Below are 16,186 nucleotides of genomic sequence, written 5' to 3' on the forward strand. Positions count from 1 at the left end.
TAAAATATCTTTAAAATTAAGTAATTTTTTGAAATTTTGATATCCAAAAATATTATAATAAAATACCTAAAATAAAATTTTAAAAATAGCTATTAAAATCATTTTTTTAAATATTTTATTAAAAAATCAAACAAAAAAATTTATAAAAATCATTTAAAAATACTAAAACAAAATGCCATTTTTTATAATAGCAATAAATTAGTTTACAATTGATATTATTTACAAATTATTTTTTATGAGCATTTTAAAAAAAAATCACCATGTTAATATTTGTCTATAAATGATATAATATAATTAAAAATATATTAATAAAATGATAATTAATAAGTTAAAATTTTAAAAGGACTCATGCAAAACATGACAAAAACAAAATCTCAAATAGTTCTATATTTAAGATCATATAGTAGTATTAGTGTTATGCATGAGACATATTTTGTCATGAATGATCTATTAGTTCCAAAAATGTAATGTTAGTGTTATCAAAAGGAATGTTTTCTTATCTATGAAATCTTTTAAACTTAATGTCTAGGCAGTATAAATAAAAGTATCTGGTGAAGCTCACGGCCGGAACTAATTTCAATGTCCGACAACTCTCGACTGTTAACATAATTAAAGAGGCAGTTAACTGGTTCTGATATTTATTGTTTACTAGCTCCAATACTAAACAAAAATTATTTCAAAATGAAATGAAACACTTTCAATTTGTAATACAAATTTATTTTCAATTGTATCTTTTATTTAATACTAATTACATAATTTTTTATTTAATAATATTTTTATATCTCCTAGTTAAAGTAGGATGTATATATTATTTATAGTAATTTTATTTAAATATTTATTATTTGTTTTATTTAATTATTTAAATTACTATTCATTATATTAAAAAAAAAAATTATTTTATTATTAATGTTATATTCAAGAACGAGAAATGGATGCAGTTGAAGAACATATGATTTTAAAATGGTGATACAGATCTCTGTCAAAACGTCGCGGGGTGGATCTGCATGGTTAACACTCCAACGTCTAAGTCAGTTCAAGATGAGTATAGTGAAAAGTGAAGATAAGATAATGTACATTATTCTTTGTTTGTGAACTGATTTTATATATTGGGTCAAGTGAAATTGATTTGAGAAGAATTGAGTTTTAATCATTTCGGCCTCTGGTCGATCTAGAACAGTTGTCCTCAAGACTTTGTCGGACACTGAAGGTGTCGGAGAAAGCCTTAAGATATGTTGGTTGACCTCCGGGATATTGTCCGATGTGAAATAGAACTAACACAATTGGAATTAGTTGAAAAAGTATTGGGGAACAAGTGCATTAAAAGTAGTCCCATCATTGAAACGTTTCATAGTTATCTTCTAATACGTGTGGCGACGTGACTAGTTAGGGTAACGAGAGGCTTATAGTGTACTTGAGTGCACTCAAATTTGCATGTTTTTCTAAGGAGGAATTTAGTCGTGGATCTCCTAACCCCATCTTTTAACGATTTAGACCGTTCCTTTGTTTTTTGCCTATAATTAGGAGGAGTTAAGCGTTTTGGAAATCTTTCACAAACATCGATATTCGAGTTCGTTCATATTCACTGCCTTAGTAGACGCCTCCGTTTCTTCTCCCTTTAAAGTATTAACCGGAACAGTTGTAGTTCTTTACTCAAAATCTTTTGCTTCCTTCATTTATTCTGCTTCATCCATCTCACACCTTAAGTATCTCCCTGAACTCAATCTTTTTCTTCATCATTTCATGTTTTTTATTCATGATGAGTGATAATGTTGCTAACTTAGGGTGTTACAGGGTCCTGTTTCTCATGATGAGGTGGTGATGAAGGAAGACTTGCATTCTTGGTTTTAGAGGCTTGTCTATGAGGAATGGTTCGGCCCATGTGAGGTTCCCCCTACCGAGGCGAGGAAAAGGCGAATTGACACTTACATCACTGTGAGTATTGTCAATCAAGGGAAAAGGAAAAAGATATTTGGCGTGGATGAAGTCCTCATGGTTTTTTTTACATGTATGATTGTATTTTGCAGATAATATGGACAAGTAGCATATGCTCTATGACCTTGCTAGTTCTAGAGTTATTCAAGTCATGGTTCCTTCTCTGGCGATCGTTGCTCCTGGTCTGACCCCCGCTCTAATTTCGGCTACCGACACTTCTACTTCCGTGTTGGAGGTATATCAACATGTGGATGTTGTGACCAGTTTGACTATGGAGGAGTCATCCTTGCCTCTGGATTCCATAAAGAGGGTCTGGAATGAAGATCAACGATCCCTAGGACGATGGTTCTCTAAAACGAACTCGTTTCACTCAGATGCTGCTTCGGGGGAAGTAAATCCCTACACGGGGATGTTGAATGTCTTCTCTTCCCAAAGTGCTCGCACTCCTGAGAAGGATGCCACTACTGTCTCGAAGTGGGATTTATCTTTTGGTCAAAATATCTCAGAGAAGGAGAATATGGAACTTATCTCCGAGATTACTCGTAGTATGTACTAAGTTGCTTCTCTATTCTCCCTTGTTTCTATTGACAAGTGAGACGTGCTAGCTCTAAGCAATCACACCAAGGAAATGGACATTTGGAAAAGTAAATATGAATTTATAGAACTGAGGTGTTCTACTCTCCAAAAGGAACTTATTGCATTGCAGGAGAAGGTAAAAGGTGCTGAATTTTTGCAAGATGAGGAGAAAACCCATGACTCCCCTTCTACTATGGATGCTCAAGTAACTAAACCGGAGGATACCCTCAAAGTGGCGAAAATCAGTATTAGAAGGCCTCTGATGTTGTTGAGGAGAAGACTCATCAAGCAAAGTAGCATCAAAAGACTCTTCTTCAGGAAGTCGAGGCTTACGTCGAGACCATGAAAGCTTTTAAAGGCGAAGTTGTTAGCCTGAGGTATGCACTATGTGACTCCTTTCAACAGATTTTATTGGCAGTGTTTGGGGTTTGTGACCAAGTCGTGGAGCATGCTAGGAAGTTATGCCCTACCGTCATTATTTTGGCTAAGGCGTTTAACCCATTCCAGGATGCTTCCGAGGTGACTCAAGAGGGTGATCTTGGTACCTCGAGAAGCTTCGGCTTGATTTCTTCCTATTTCATATGTATAATTTTGTTTCTTATAACGCTTCCCAAGGCTTGGCGCCTTGATTGTAATAATTATTAACATTTCTAAAAATATTCTTACCTCATTGATTCATGTGTTATTAAATACAAAGTCTTGCACTTGGCTTCATTTTGTTATTGTTGTTATGTTGTGACCCTCGTTGTTTACAATTTGTTGTAATGCCAAGGCTTACTTGGTTATCCCTGCAGTGCAAAGTTTGGCTGTCTCGGGTGCATCATCGGTGTTTATCAGGGTAGCCTTGAGTTTGCTCCATGTCTGGGGAGAAGTGTTTCCTGCCTTTACGAAGAGAAAAAGAAAATGAGCACTTTATTGCAACAAAGTGAGAGATGTGCTCTTCGAGTTTTGTGATTTGTAGCTTGGCGTAATGGATGATGTTAACCACCTTTTTTGGTTGCCATGTTTGTTTGGTATATTTAGCATTCATTGTGGTAACATATTTTTTTGTGCACTGTATGGCCAACTTTTTTATGCCTGAATTAATCATAAGTTCATGAAGGAAGTATAAGCTCTTACATTAGCAATGACTAGTGTCCCACTTCCTCTGACCAGTTGTTTCATAAATATAATGTCTTTTGTTCCCGAGTATACCCCAGAACTTCTGAATACCAGAGAATCAATAGTGGATTTGTATTTTTCCACTTGAGTTTTAGGCTATCTTAAACCACAAGTCCTTAAGACATTCCAAGTGATCATGCAAAACTTAATCATCTAGGTATCCACAAAACCTGCAACAAAGTCATCAATAATTTTCAACGGAGAACACAATGTTAGAGACAATGAGAAACCTATCAAAGACAAACCTGCAACAACACCAAACACATTACATTTACATCTAAATATTGAGTAAGCTACGACAAATAAAAATTGCTACCAATACTATAAATACTTATCCTATCCCTTTATCCATGGTTCACTGTAATTTTTAATGTGAGAGAAACATGGTTCTTCGGAATCTGGTCATTTTCAATGTATAGTCCCTGCTTCATCTGCCTTCCATTTACATCACTACCATTGATTATTGTTTCATTCATATGATTGCTTAAAAAGTCTGAATGCTCGGTAAATCTAGCCAAGTACTTCAAAAGCTCGGTAAAAATAGATGGACAACTTTCCTTCAAGTACTCGAAACCATCAATTTGCATCATATTTGAAAAAGAGAAAGGAAATATAAAACTTCAGTTGATAATCACATTTTTGGATGAAGAACAAATAGGTATCAGTACCAATTTATCAAAGATATGGGTAGAATTGTAAAAGCCATCTTATATGGCATCCTAGTTAAAAGAGTGTTAAAATCACAACCACATCAAAATCAATATGCTCAATTTAATCCAACCGTTAAGTTTTAACTTTTAATCTATCTGTATAATTGGTGGGGGGAATTCAGCATGCTCAGATGAAAAATAAGCCTTAAAATAATATAGCATGAAACAAATTTATTAAAGTGAAAATATTGGAATCAAAGGACTCACAGTTAATTAAAAAAGCAAGAGAGATGATCATAGCCATACCGTGCATTTATCAATCTTTGTTGTTGGTAAGAATCCTGTAGAAGTGAAAATATGTGTATTTGGATCATAAAAAACATATGGCTATACAAGAGTAGCATATATTACAAATATTATTAGTTTCATGGTAGGAAGATATTTGCATTTACTCAATATCTTGCTTCTTCAACCTACCTCTTTAATAAGAGCCATGTTAGCATCGTAAAATGATTGTATTGTTCCAATGTCTTCCCAATAGTCTCTGAAAAAGAATTCCTGAAATAAATCTTCAACCTTTATTTTTATGATCTCTACAAAGAAATGAGGTATATTTATTCTACCAAACTTATATTACTTGGGCATTATATTCCTTCACTGATGTTGAAATGATTTCTGATCCAAAGTCATTGGATGTCGAATACCTCTATTTTAGAAGCTTGAGTAAAACATCGGTCTTGAATAAGTAAATAGAGTATTATGTATTAGTTATCAGTTAATCAACAAAGTTATCAAGAGGCGAGAAAATAAATTATCATTCAATTTTTATTTGTAAATCAGATTAAGAGGGACATGATATCATAACTTACAACATGATTCACAAAATTAGTAAATCAGATTAAACTCATGATGCAATTGAAAAAACCATCCAAATCATCATTCAATTTTTATTTGTATTAAAAGCATGAAACTTGGATAGAAAATTATCTTCACAACAGAAAACTTAACATGTTGTATACTACTATTCGATCATAGAGGTCATTATGTTGAGTTTACAAAATAGAAAACTTAACATGCTTATGTGAAACTGAAATACAACCACATTAAATTCAATTTTGTTCACTCCTGGATGAAAATAGCATATCAACAACACAAGAAAACCATGGGCTTTCAATAAAACATAGAATCAAACACATGGTATGTTTATGTGAAACTGAAATATAACAACATCACATTCAAAAATTTTAACCCTTGAATAACATATCAATGACACAAGAAAACCATGGACCTTCAATAAAACATAGAATCAAACACACTCCCATGCTTATTTGAAACTGAAATACAACAACATAATGTTGAATTTATTTTACCAAATTATAATCGATTTGCAAACTCACTAATCTACAAACTGGAATAACAAAATGAAGGAGTGAGAAACACTTAGAAATGGGGGGGGGGGGGGTTGAATAAGGGTTATTTCTAAAAATGGCAGATAAAAAATAATCACACAGATATTTTTATCCTGGTTCATTGTTAACCAAACTACTCCAGTCCACCCCTTACAGAGTGATTTACCTCAACTGAGGATTTAATCCACTAATCAACCTTGATTACAATGGTTTTCCACTTAGACAACTTCTAAGTCTTCTAGAGTATACAGATCACAACTTGATCACTTTAGGAAATTCCTTTTACAAAAGTAAACAATAATACAAGAGTATAAAGTGCTTCTTAATAAGCTATAATCACCAAGTGACTTTTCTCTCGAGATTAAGTTCTAACACTCACTAAGATATTACAAGTTGTGAGGTTGAAGATGAAGTTTCTTTGCTGTTTTTGTGTGACAACGTTTGGAGATAATTTGGCAGCGTAAGGTTTCTTAGAGCAAGAGTTATTGGTTGCTTCAGCATCAGAACTTCTCTTATATAGGCAGTGAGAAATGTGACCGTTGAGTAGAATTTAATGCTTTGCATGAATAGTACACTGATGCATTTAATGTTTCACTCTTTTGTTAACTACCTCGAGCCATGCTTCAACTGCTCTTGCTGACTTTGCCTTTTGTAGCTTCTAACGTTCCTTTTGTCAGTCAAACAGATTTGACGTTGTAGCCTTTTCATCTTGTACTTGCTTCTGGACTCAGACTATTAGAATGACGTTTGAATATCAGAGTCTTTAGCGTTGGTGTAGATGCAACTTCAATCATCATACTTTGGAAGTTCTTTGTAGCGTGATACCATCAGATCTTCAGAGCCTTGCTTCTGACTGCCATCTTCTGATGCCTTCAAGACCATGTTCTGATTTCTTTAAGACCATCTTCTGATGTCTTCCAGACCATGTTCTGATGAAGGCATCCAGTTCTTCTAGGTCAGAGCTTCTGAATGAAATTTTGTGCATACTCTTTTTGACTTTTCCTGAAATGGAAAACGTGAATAATTAGAGTACCACATTGTCTTATACAAAATTCATATATAATGTTATCATCAAAACTAGAAATATTGATCAGAAGATTTCATGTTCTAACACAAGACATTGTATTGGTTCTCAATTTGTTTCTCGGTCCATCCATTCGCCTTAAAATGTTAAAAATATGCTTACCGCAAACCTTAAACCAGAGACTCTTTCTATTTCGACCGTCGCTACAATCATCGATGAAATCATTCACCGTCAAGAACAATAAACAACAAATAGAAAAAAAACACATGAAGTTATAGTATCATACCCAGAATCCATCTTTATGTGTTTTTCCATACTTAAACAAGAGATTCTTTAAGTTTTTGCCGCCACGAGAATCATCCACGAAATCATTCACCGTCAAGACTTCATTATCTCGCACAACTTCACAATATTCAACTTTGAGATTTATAAAAGAAAAAATAGAAAAAAGAATGAGGAAGGGAAAGAAAATAGAGAGGACTGAAATGAGAAATGGTTATGATGAAAGGGAGAGAGCGGAGAGCTTGAAGCAGCAACCGAAAGAGAGGGAAATATATATTTTTTAAAGTTGAGAGAGTGGGCTAGTGTTTCGGGACAGAGGAAGAGGAAGAAAGGGAAAAGTGAGAGAATTTTTTTTGAAGAGATACACTTGAATGAAAGCATGAAACACTTCAGCCACTTATAAAAAAGGAATGTTTTGATTGGTCAATGTATTTTGAATTAGTAAATTACAGTTAAGGGCAAAATGTAATGTAGTCGAAATTTGAGCTAAATTTAGATTGATGAAATCAAATGGAGCGAAGTAGAATGTGATGGAATAAAATGATATTTTATTGTTTGGATAATTTAAAAACGGATGGAGGGGAGTATAATAAAGTGGACCAATAGAAAACCGCAAAACCAAACAAAACCAAACCGAAACCGTATAAAACCGCATTTAGTTCATATATGTTTGGGCTATTTTATAACAAACCGCGTGGTTCGGTTTAGTTTACGGTTTGTATTTTATAAACCGAACCAAACCGCATTAAGTTACAACTCCCTAAACTTCAATTAACTTATATCTAACCTAAACTCAAACCTATTATTACTTAGCCTTACAATTACGAATGATTTTCTCTTCCTCAGACTTAAGGTTTCGGTTTAAGTCTTCTCAAATCTCTATTAGCGTTATTGCTCCTTCTTCTCATATTTTTTTCCAAATACATATCACATATTCTTTTCTAGTCTTTCATCTTATTATTTTTATTCTACCGTTCTCTCTTCCAATTATGTTTTTAATGTTCCCCTTCTTATCTAATCGAATCTCTTCTGCTTTTTCTTTTTCATCTTCTCTAATATTTCATCTCCTCTTTTTTTCTATTTTATTATAATGTTTTTGATATTATTTTATGCTACTATTTCATGTTTTTTATTCCACTTTTATCTAATATTATTTTTGTGTATTAAATGGAAAGTTGTTATCCAAATATGATGAATTTTGTTGTTATTTGATAACACATAAATGACTAAATACAAAGTTATGTTGTCATCAATATGTGTATGTATGGCTCAATAAATTTTTGTAAAAAAAAATCGAACCAATCCAAACCGCATTGGTTTTGTTTGGTTTAGTTTTAAAAGTCAACCGAACGAAATCGAACCGCACACTTTTTTCTCTTGCGGTTCGGGTGATTTTTTTATGTCAAAACCGTCCAAACTACATCGCGAACACCCTTATTTACTACCATATTGCTTCCTCTTCGATTTGGGCAGAATGAACAATTTACCTTATTCCGTCCTAAAATTTTCAAACAATGAAATAATATATTCGTTCCGCTCAGTTCTATTCCGCTCTATCTCACTTCACTCCACTCTATTCCACTCCGTTTATTTGATGATATTCAAACATAACATATAACATAAGGAGTACAATGACATTTTCTAATTATTAATTAGTTAAAGAGAAAAAGATTCAACACTGACAGTGTAAAATAATTTTACACTGTCAACCAATCATAACCTTGTATCAGAATAAATCACACTTTAATTTAAAAATTCTTTTAATGACAATGCACTTTATTTGTTTTTTATTGGATAACAGTGTAAAATAGTTTTACAGTCGGTGCATATAAATTAAACTCATAGTTAAATAGTTGATTAGGCATTTTATTTCTATAAGAACTAGTAACAAACCCGTGCATACGCACGGGTACTGATCTGGTACGCACATTTGTTTACCTAATATATTTATTTTAAATCAAAGGTGAAAAAAGAAAAAAATAGATCAATAATATATATTTTTTTGTATATAAAAATGTTTAAATTTATAATAGATTTTTTTCGTATATTATTTTTGGATCATAAATACCATCTTTTTTTGGAATAGAAGTAGACTTTATTACTAAACCAAAACAGTTTTACACAACCGATCCATAGGGATCCAGGTAATCCAAATCACTAAGCACCCATAAAATCAACAAAGCTAGACTACCTAATACTAAGCTCCTCTAGATTAACATGAAGAGAAAGCTTAGGGATCACACTACATCTAAGAGCAACAATAGTTTTGATCCTGTGATGTATGTCATCCTCCATGTTTTGGTCTTTGAAGATAGTCGCATTTCGAGAATTCTAGATAGTATATATTGTTTCCGCAAAAGCTACCTTGAGGATGAGCCTTTTCCACCCTTTTTTTGAAGCCTCTATAGCAGCCCACTCTTTCTCATGGTTCCAGCCCAGGGGCACCCTGTTAATCCCGATCCAATTCAATTTTTTTTGCCAAATGTCACCCGTGATTCTACAATCAAAGAGAAGGTGTTCTTGTGTTTCTTCACTACTGCAGAAACAGCATTTACCATCAGATGCGATTCCAAACCTTGCCAATCTACTCTTTGTTGGCAGCCGATTCCATAGAGCCATCCATAGGGTGAATTTCGCCCTCGGTCTCGCAGCATTATGAAAGAAAAGTTTATACCAAGGGTTATTGGCTTTGCCACCTCTAAGTTCTTGATACATATGCTTTGTGGAGTATTTTCCGGTCTGAACCGCAGTTTGCCAATATGCACTCTGCTCCAGCTCCTGTCTATAGCTCCGCATCTTTTTCATGATCCATGAAACACTAGTAGGAACATGCCATGTAGTTACATCCTTGCCCTTTAAGTAGTATGTATGCATCCACATAACCCATAGCTTATCCGCCTTGGCCTGGAGGTTCCAAAGAAGCTTGATGATGGTGGCTTTATTCGAGCAGTGCAGCTCTATTAGATTCAACCCACCAGCTTTTTTTGGCTCGCAAATTGATTCCCAAGCAATAGGAGATTTTCTGCTTATGTCACTACTGCCGCACCATAAAAAGGACCTACAAATAGCACATATGTGATGAATGACTTTTTTATGCATAGGATATACTTGCATCCAGTATGTTGTCATAGAGTTAAGCACGCTTTGGATCAATTGTACTCTGCCCGCATAGCTCAGCACGCTTGCTGTCCAAGAATTGATTATTTGCACTGTCCTATCAATGAGAGGCTGATACAAGGCTATATGTAACTTTTTGCTAGTGATTGGAACCCCTAGGTACTTGAAAGGTAATGTACCTGCAGTAAAACCAGTAATACCCATAATATCTTCTTTCACATCACTGCTCACACCACCAAGATATACCTTACATTTATGTGGGTTGGCTTTCAAACCTGTGGCTTGGGAGAATCTTCTAACCTCCTCCATCATCAGCTGTACAGACATGGTATCACCGCGAGTGAATAGAATGAGATCGTCCGCAAAGCAAATGTTAGTAACACCTAGTTTCTCACATTTAAGATGGAATTTGAACTTAGGCTTACATTTGAGGTTGCTCAAGCATCTATGCAAATATTCCATAATAAGGACAAAGAGGAGAGGGGAGATTGGATCTCCTTGGCGAAGTCCTCCCTTTGCCTTAAGAATTCTGCTCTGTCTACCATGGATGGAATATTTGTAGGACACTGTGGTCATACATATCATGATGCAATTGATAAACTTATGAGGGAAATTCATTTCTCTCAATATGGACTCCATGGCATACCACTCCACAGTGTCATAGGCCTTCTGGAGGTCCATCTGTATGGCACATCTAGGGGATAGGTTCTTGCAATTATACCTTCTTAACAGTTCCTGAGCCATAAGGATGTTGTCATGGATTACCCTGCCAGGTACAAAGGCAGATTGACTAGAATCAATAAGGCATCCAACCACTCTGCTCAGCCTGGTAGTTAAGATCTTAGATATGATTTTGTATAGTGTGGTGCAGCAAGCTATTTGTCTCATATCCTTCATTGTTCTAGCCTCAGAATGCTTGGGAATAAGAGTTACTAGGGTGCAGTTAACAGCAGGGTACATTCTGTTGTGGTTGAAGAAGTCTTTAGTAGCCTTGAGCACATCATTTCGAATAACTTGCCAACTAGCCTTAAAGAATTTGGCATTGTAGCCATCAATTCCCAGAGCCTTGTTGTCACCAATAGTCTTCAAGGCAGCTATAATTTCTTTGTCAGTAATAGGTTGTTCCAGCTCTACTCTTTGATCCTCTCTCAGCTGTGCACCACTCCTCAATGCTGTAATGTTCACATGCTCAAGGCTGGCAGCTGCAGTCCCCACCAGATTGCCATAAAAAGTCAGGATTTCCTCTTCCCGGTCTTGAAATTCGGTAAGAGAAGTGCCTTGTTGTGTTTCTAGCCGAATTAGACTCTTCTGTTTATTCTTTTGGTTAACAATAGCATGGAAATACCTATTGTTCCCATCACCTAGTTGAAGCCAGTCCACTTTAGCTTTTTGGGCCAGAATTTTCTCTTCAATTTCTGTTCCTTTGATTATCTCTTCTGTCCAGAATTTAGCTTGCTCGATGAGGCCCTGGTTGAACCTATCATGTTCCAGCATTTCTTGGACCCTCATAAGCTTATCTCTACTATGTTGGATGTTCTTTACACCTTCAGTAGCCTCTCTATTAAGAAGAGACAAGGTCCTTTGAAGTCTCATAAGCTTTCTCCAGCAAGTATACATAGGGCTACCCATTATAGGCACCTGCCAGTTTTCTTTTATGATATCCTGATAATCAGTTCTTTCCGTCACACAGTTAGTGAACTTAAAGCAAGGCCTAATTCTATTAGTAGGACTGGAATGATCCAGCCTCACTCTTAGGGGAGAATGATCAGAAATATGCGGATTAAGGACCTCTATCTCACATCTTGGAAATGTGGTATGCCACTCCCCATTACAAATTGCCCTGTCAATTCTGCTATATATGGTGCCTTGGCTCTGCTTATTGGACCAAGTGTAATGGCTGCCCCTAGTGTCATGTTCATACAGTCCAATGTTGGTCATCAGCTCTTCTAACTCAATGTACTCAGCCCTGTGAACTTCATTTCCACCAATTCTATCGTCTATTTTCAGCACGTTGTTAAAATCACCAATTATCATCCAAGGGCCATGGACCTGAGGAGTGATCATCTGGATATCTTTCCACAGTTTCCTATGGTTTTCCAGTTGGTTGTGCCCATACACCCAAGTAATGTTCATAAGTACCTGTTCATGCTTCAAAACACAGTGGATATGTTGATCAGATTGGTGTGTGACTTGGATATCCCATTGGTCCTTTTCCAGACAATCCACAATCTACCATTAGGGTGGTAGCTATAATTGTCAGCAAAATTCCAATTATTTCCCAGCCAGCTGCGGATTTTATTAGCATTATGTTCTTTTACTCTAGTCTCAATCAAAATGCAACAAGATGCTTGGAGTTTCAAGAGGTGGGCTGCAACCTCTTTACATCTTGCCTTGTTATTTAGCCCTCTTACATTTCAGCTAATGATCATGGGACTAGGATATCCACAATCCCCTCAGTTCCCCCATTTCTGAGGATAGTGAAGTCATTGTTGCACTCTAGCTGAGACCCCTTATCAACACTTTCCTCTTGTTTTTTCCTGTTTGAAATTGGAACTTCTTGCCAAGTTCCCTTGTGTGGCTCAGTGTCATTTTTCTGGCTGCATTCTCCAGGTTCTATCACCTTCTTTTTGGTCCATGCAGGTGGCGGCTCAGGTTTCTTCTTCGGCTTGGGTTCATTTTGCCTACATTCATGTCCCACCTTATTGCATTTTTTGCAAAACGGCAGTCTCCATTCATAGTGTACCTGCTGGCTCAAGAGTTTTCCTTGGGGATCCCTGATGTTGATGTAATTCTTCAACTCTGTTGTAACATCTATCTCAATTAGAACACGGGCATAGGTGACACGTAGTTTCTTCGCAGTACATTCATCAACCATGATAGGCTTCCCTAAGGCGCTGGCTATTTTTCCTATACTTTTGTCACCCCACATCACCAATGGTAGCTGTGGAAAGGTGACCCAGATGGATAGCACACGCATAATGTCATCCTGAAGGGTGAAATTAGGAGTCCATTTATGCAGCAGCATATGTTTCTTGTATATGGTGTAAGGCCCTCACATCAGAACTTGGTCCCTATCTTCTTTCGTGCTGAACCTGATTAGGAAGAAGCCTTCCTCATTGTAGTACAAGTCCGGGAGAGTCACAAAATTCCAGTAGTTCATCATAAATTTTCGGACACCATTCATAGAAAGTTCATCCCCTATTGCATACATGATACGGGCATTTTCCCAAAATTGCAATTCTGAGACAAGATCCTGTTCCTCAAGTTGCACTTCAATATCGCCATTAACGACCTTGGGCACAGAATACTCAATTTCTCTACCATTCATACGGTTACCCTTAATCACATCTACCCAAAGTTGTGGGGTACCTTCAATACGAGGTCCATTTCTTCCCTGTTGCTCTTCTCCTTTAGGTTCTTCTACAATGACTTCTAGGGCTGGTGTTGGTGATTTCCCCTTCAGTGTACTAGCGCTATTCTCTGTTTCTATTGGTGGTGAGAAGACTCGTGTTCTCGCCGGGGTGGTCATAACCGCCTTCTTCTTTGGCCGGCCACGACCCATGGTCCCTAGCTTCCGTGAATCAATCCACCAAGTGGTCCCTAACCCTAAGATTAGGAATTTAAACCAACATGGAGGATCTTTCCACTTCAACTAGGTGGGGGTAAGAGGGGGTAATCGGTGGTGTCAAGCTTTGCAGAGTCTCGTCGGGAATCGCCGTTCAATCGCCAGAGCACAGAACCCTATATTATAAATACCATCTTTTGTATATAAAAAATATTTAGATCAATAATAATTTTTTTCTCGTATACAAATATTATTTTTGTTTAGGTATCATTTTCAAAAATATATGGATCAATAGTAAATTTTTGTATATAAAAATATTTAAATCAATAATAGATTTGTTCTTGTATACCATTTTTGAATAAAAAAAATTTGGATCATAAATACCACTTTTCATATATTAAAATATTTAGATCAATAATAATTTTTTTCCGGTATACCATTTTTGAAAAAAAATTTAGATCATAAATACCATTTTTCGTATATAAAAATATTTAAATCAATAATAAAGTTTTTCCCGTATACAAATATTATTTTTGTTTAGGTATCGTTTACAAAAATATCTGGATCAATAATAAATTTTCGTATATAAAAATATGTAGATCAATAATAAATTTTTTTCCGTATACCATTTTTGAATAAAAAATTTTTGGATCATAAATACCATATTTTTGTATATTAAAATATTTATATCAATAATAATTTTTTTTCCAAATATTATTTTTGTTTAGCTATCGTTTACAAAAATATATGAATCAATAGTAAATTTTTGTATATAAAAATATTTAAGTCAATAATAGATTTGTTCCTGTATACCATTTTTTAATAAATTTTTTGGGATCATAAATACCATTTTTCATATATTAAAATATTTAGATCAATAATAATTTTTTTTCCGTATACCATTTTTGAAAAAAAATTTAGATCATAAATACCATTTTTCGTATATAAAAATATTTAAATCAATAATAAAGTTTTTCCCGTATACAAATATTATTTTTGTTTAGGTAACGTTTACAAAAATATCTGGATCAATAATAAATTTTCGTATATAAAAATATGTAGATCAATAATAAATTTTTTTCCGTATACCATTTTTGAATAAAAACATTTTGGATCATAAATACCATATTTTTGTATATTAAAATATTTATATCAATAATAATTTTTTCCCAAATATTATTTTTGTTTAGCTATCGTTTACAAAAATATATGAATCAATAGTAAATTTTTGTATATAAAAATATTTAAGTCAATAATAGATTTTTTCACGTATACAAATATTATTTTTGTTTAGGTATCGTTTACAAAAATATTTGGATCACTAGTAAATTTTCGTATATAAAAATATGGAGATCAATAATAAATTTTTTCCCGTATACCATTTTTGAATAAAACATTTTGGATCATAAATACCATTTTTCATATATACAAATATTTATATCAATAATAAATTTTTTCCCGTATAACAATATTATTTTTATTAAGGTATTGTTTACAAAAATACTGGATCAATAATAAATTTTCGTATATAAAAATATGTAGATAAATAATAAATTTTTTCCCGTATTCCATTTTTGAGTAAAAAAATTTTGGATCATAAATATCATTTTTCGTATATTAAAATATTTAGATCAATAAAAAATTGTTTCACCTATGCTAATATTATTTTTGTTTAGGTATTGTTTACAAAAATATATGGATCAATAGTAAATTTTCGTATATAAAATATAAAAAAAATAGAGTAAAAGAGGGGGAGAAATAAGATTTTGAAATTTGAATTTGATTTCTCGTTGGTTTATTTATCTCTCTTTTTTTCTTTCCATAAAAGGGACTTATAGTATTGATAATGACATAAAAATTAATTACATAAATGCAAATTTTGAAATCACATTTAAAAAGAAAACAAATCTTCAACGATTAAAAACATTTTGAATATATTTTGACATTAAAATAATGGTAGTTTTCAGAATTAATTATAGTGGCTTCTGGACACAAATAAATAAAATAGATTTTTTATTGCTATTTTTTTCATATTTTATGTCGGATGAAAATTTTTTTAAATCTAATAATTAGAATAATTATTTCAATCAACTTTAGATTGATTTTAAAAAATAATAATGGAAAGGTGAAGAGAGAGAGAGAAAAAATGGTGAAAAATGAGAGAGAATAATTTATAAATTATAATAGTGTTGAATAAAATATTAAAATTATAGTAGACAATTGTATGAATAGACAAAAAAAGCCAATAATTTAATAGATGTAAGAAAATTAACTAATACTGTAAAAACCAAAACCAATTATTTTCTTATATATTATAGATGAGATGAAATAGATATATTGTTGTGACCGTTAATTTCCAGACTCAAACAATCACCACCGTTCATTTCCAGACATCAACGGCTCTCACCCTACTCCCAGAAAACCTAAACTCTCCGCCATAACCGGAGCGCTTCCGATATTGAATCTGAAT

The 16,186-nt window shown here is 33.9% G+C and overlaps 1 protein-coding gene across 1 annotated transcript in view; it reads left to right on the plus strand.

Moving 5' to 3' along the window:
* Positions 1–16,186, plus strand: part of LOC131610506 (probable L-cysteine desulfhydrase, chloroplastic) — a 30,013-nt gene that overhangs the window by 7,483 nt on the left and 6,344 nt on the right. The gene's annotated exons all lie outside the window — the stretch shown is intronic.

This window comes from Vicia villosa, linkage group LG6, assembly GCF_029867415.1.
Source record: "Vicia villosa cultivar HV-30 ecotype Madison, WI linkage group LG6, Vvil1.0, whole genome shotgun sequence".
Taxonomy (NCBI): Eukaryota; Viridiplantae; Streptophyta; class Magnoliopsida; order Fabales; family Fabaceae; genus Vicia; species Vicia villosa.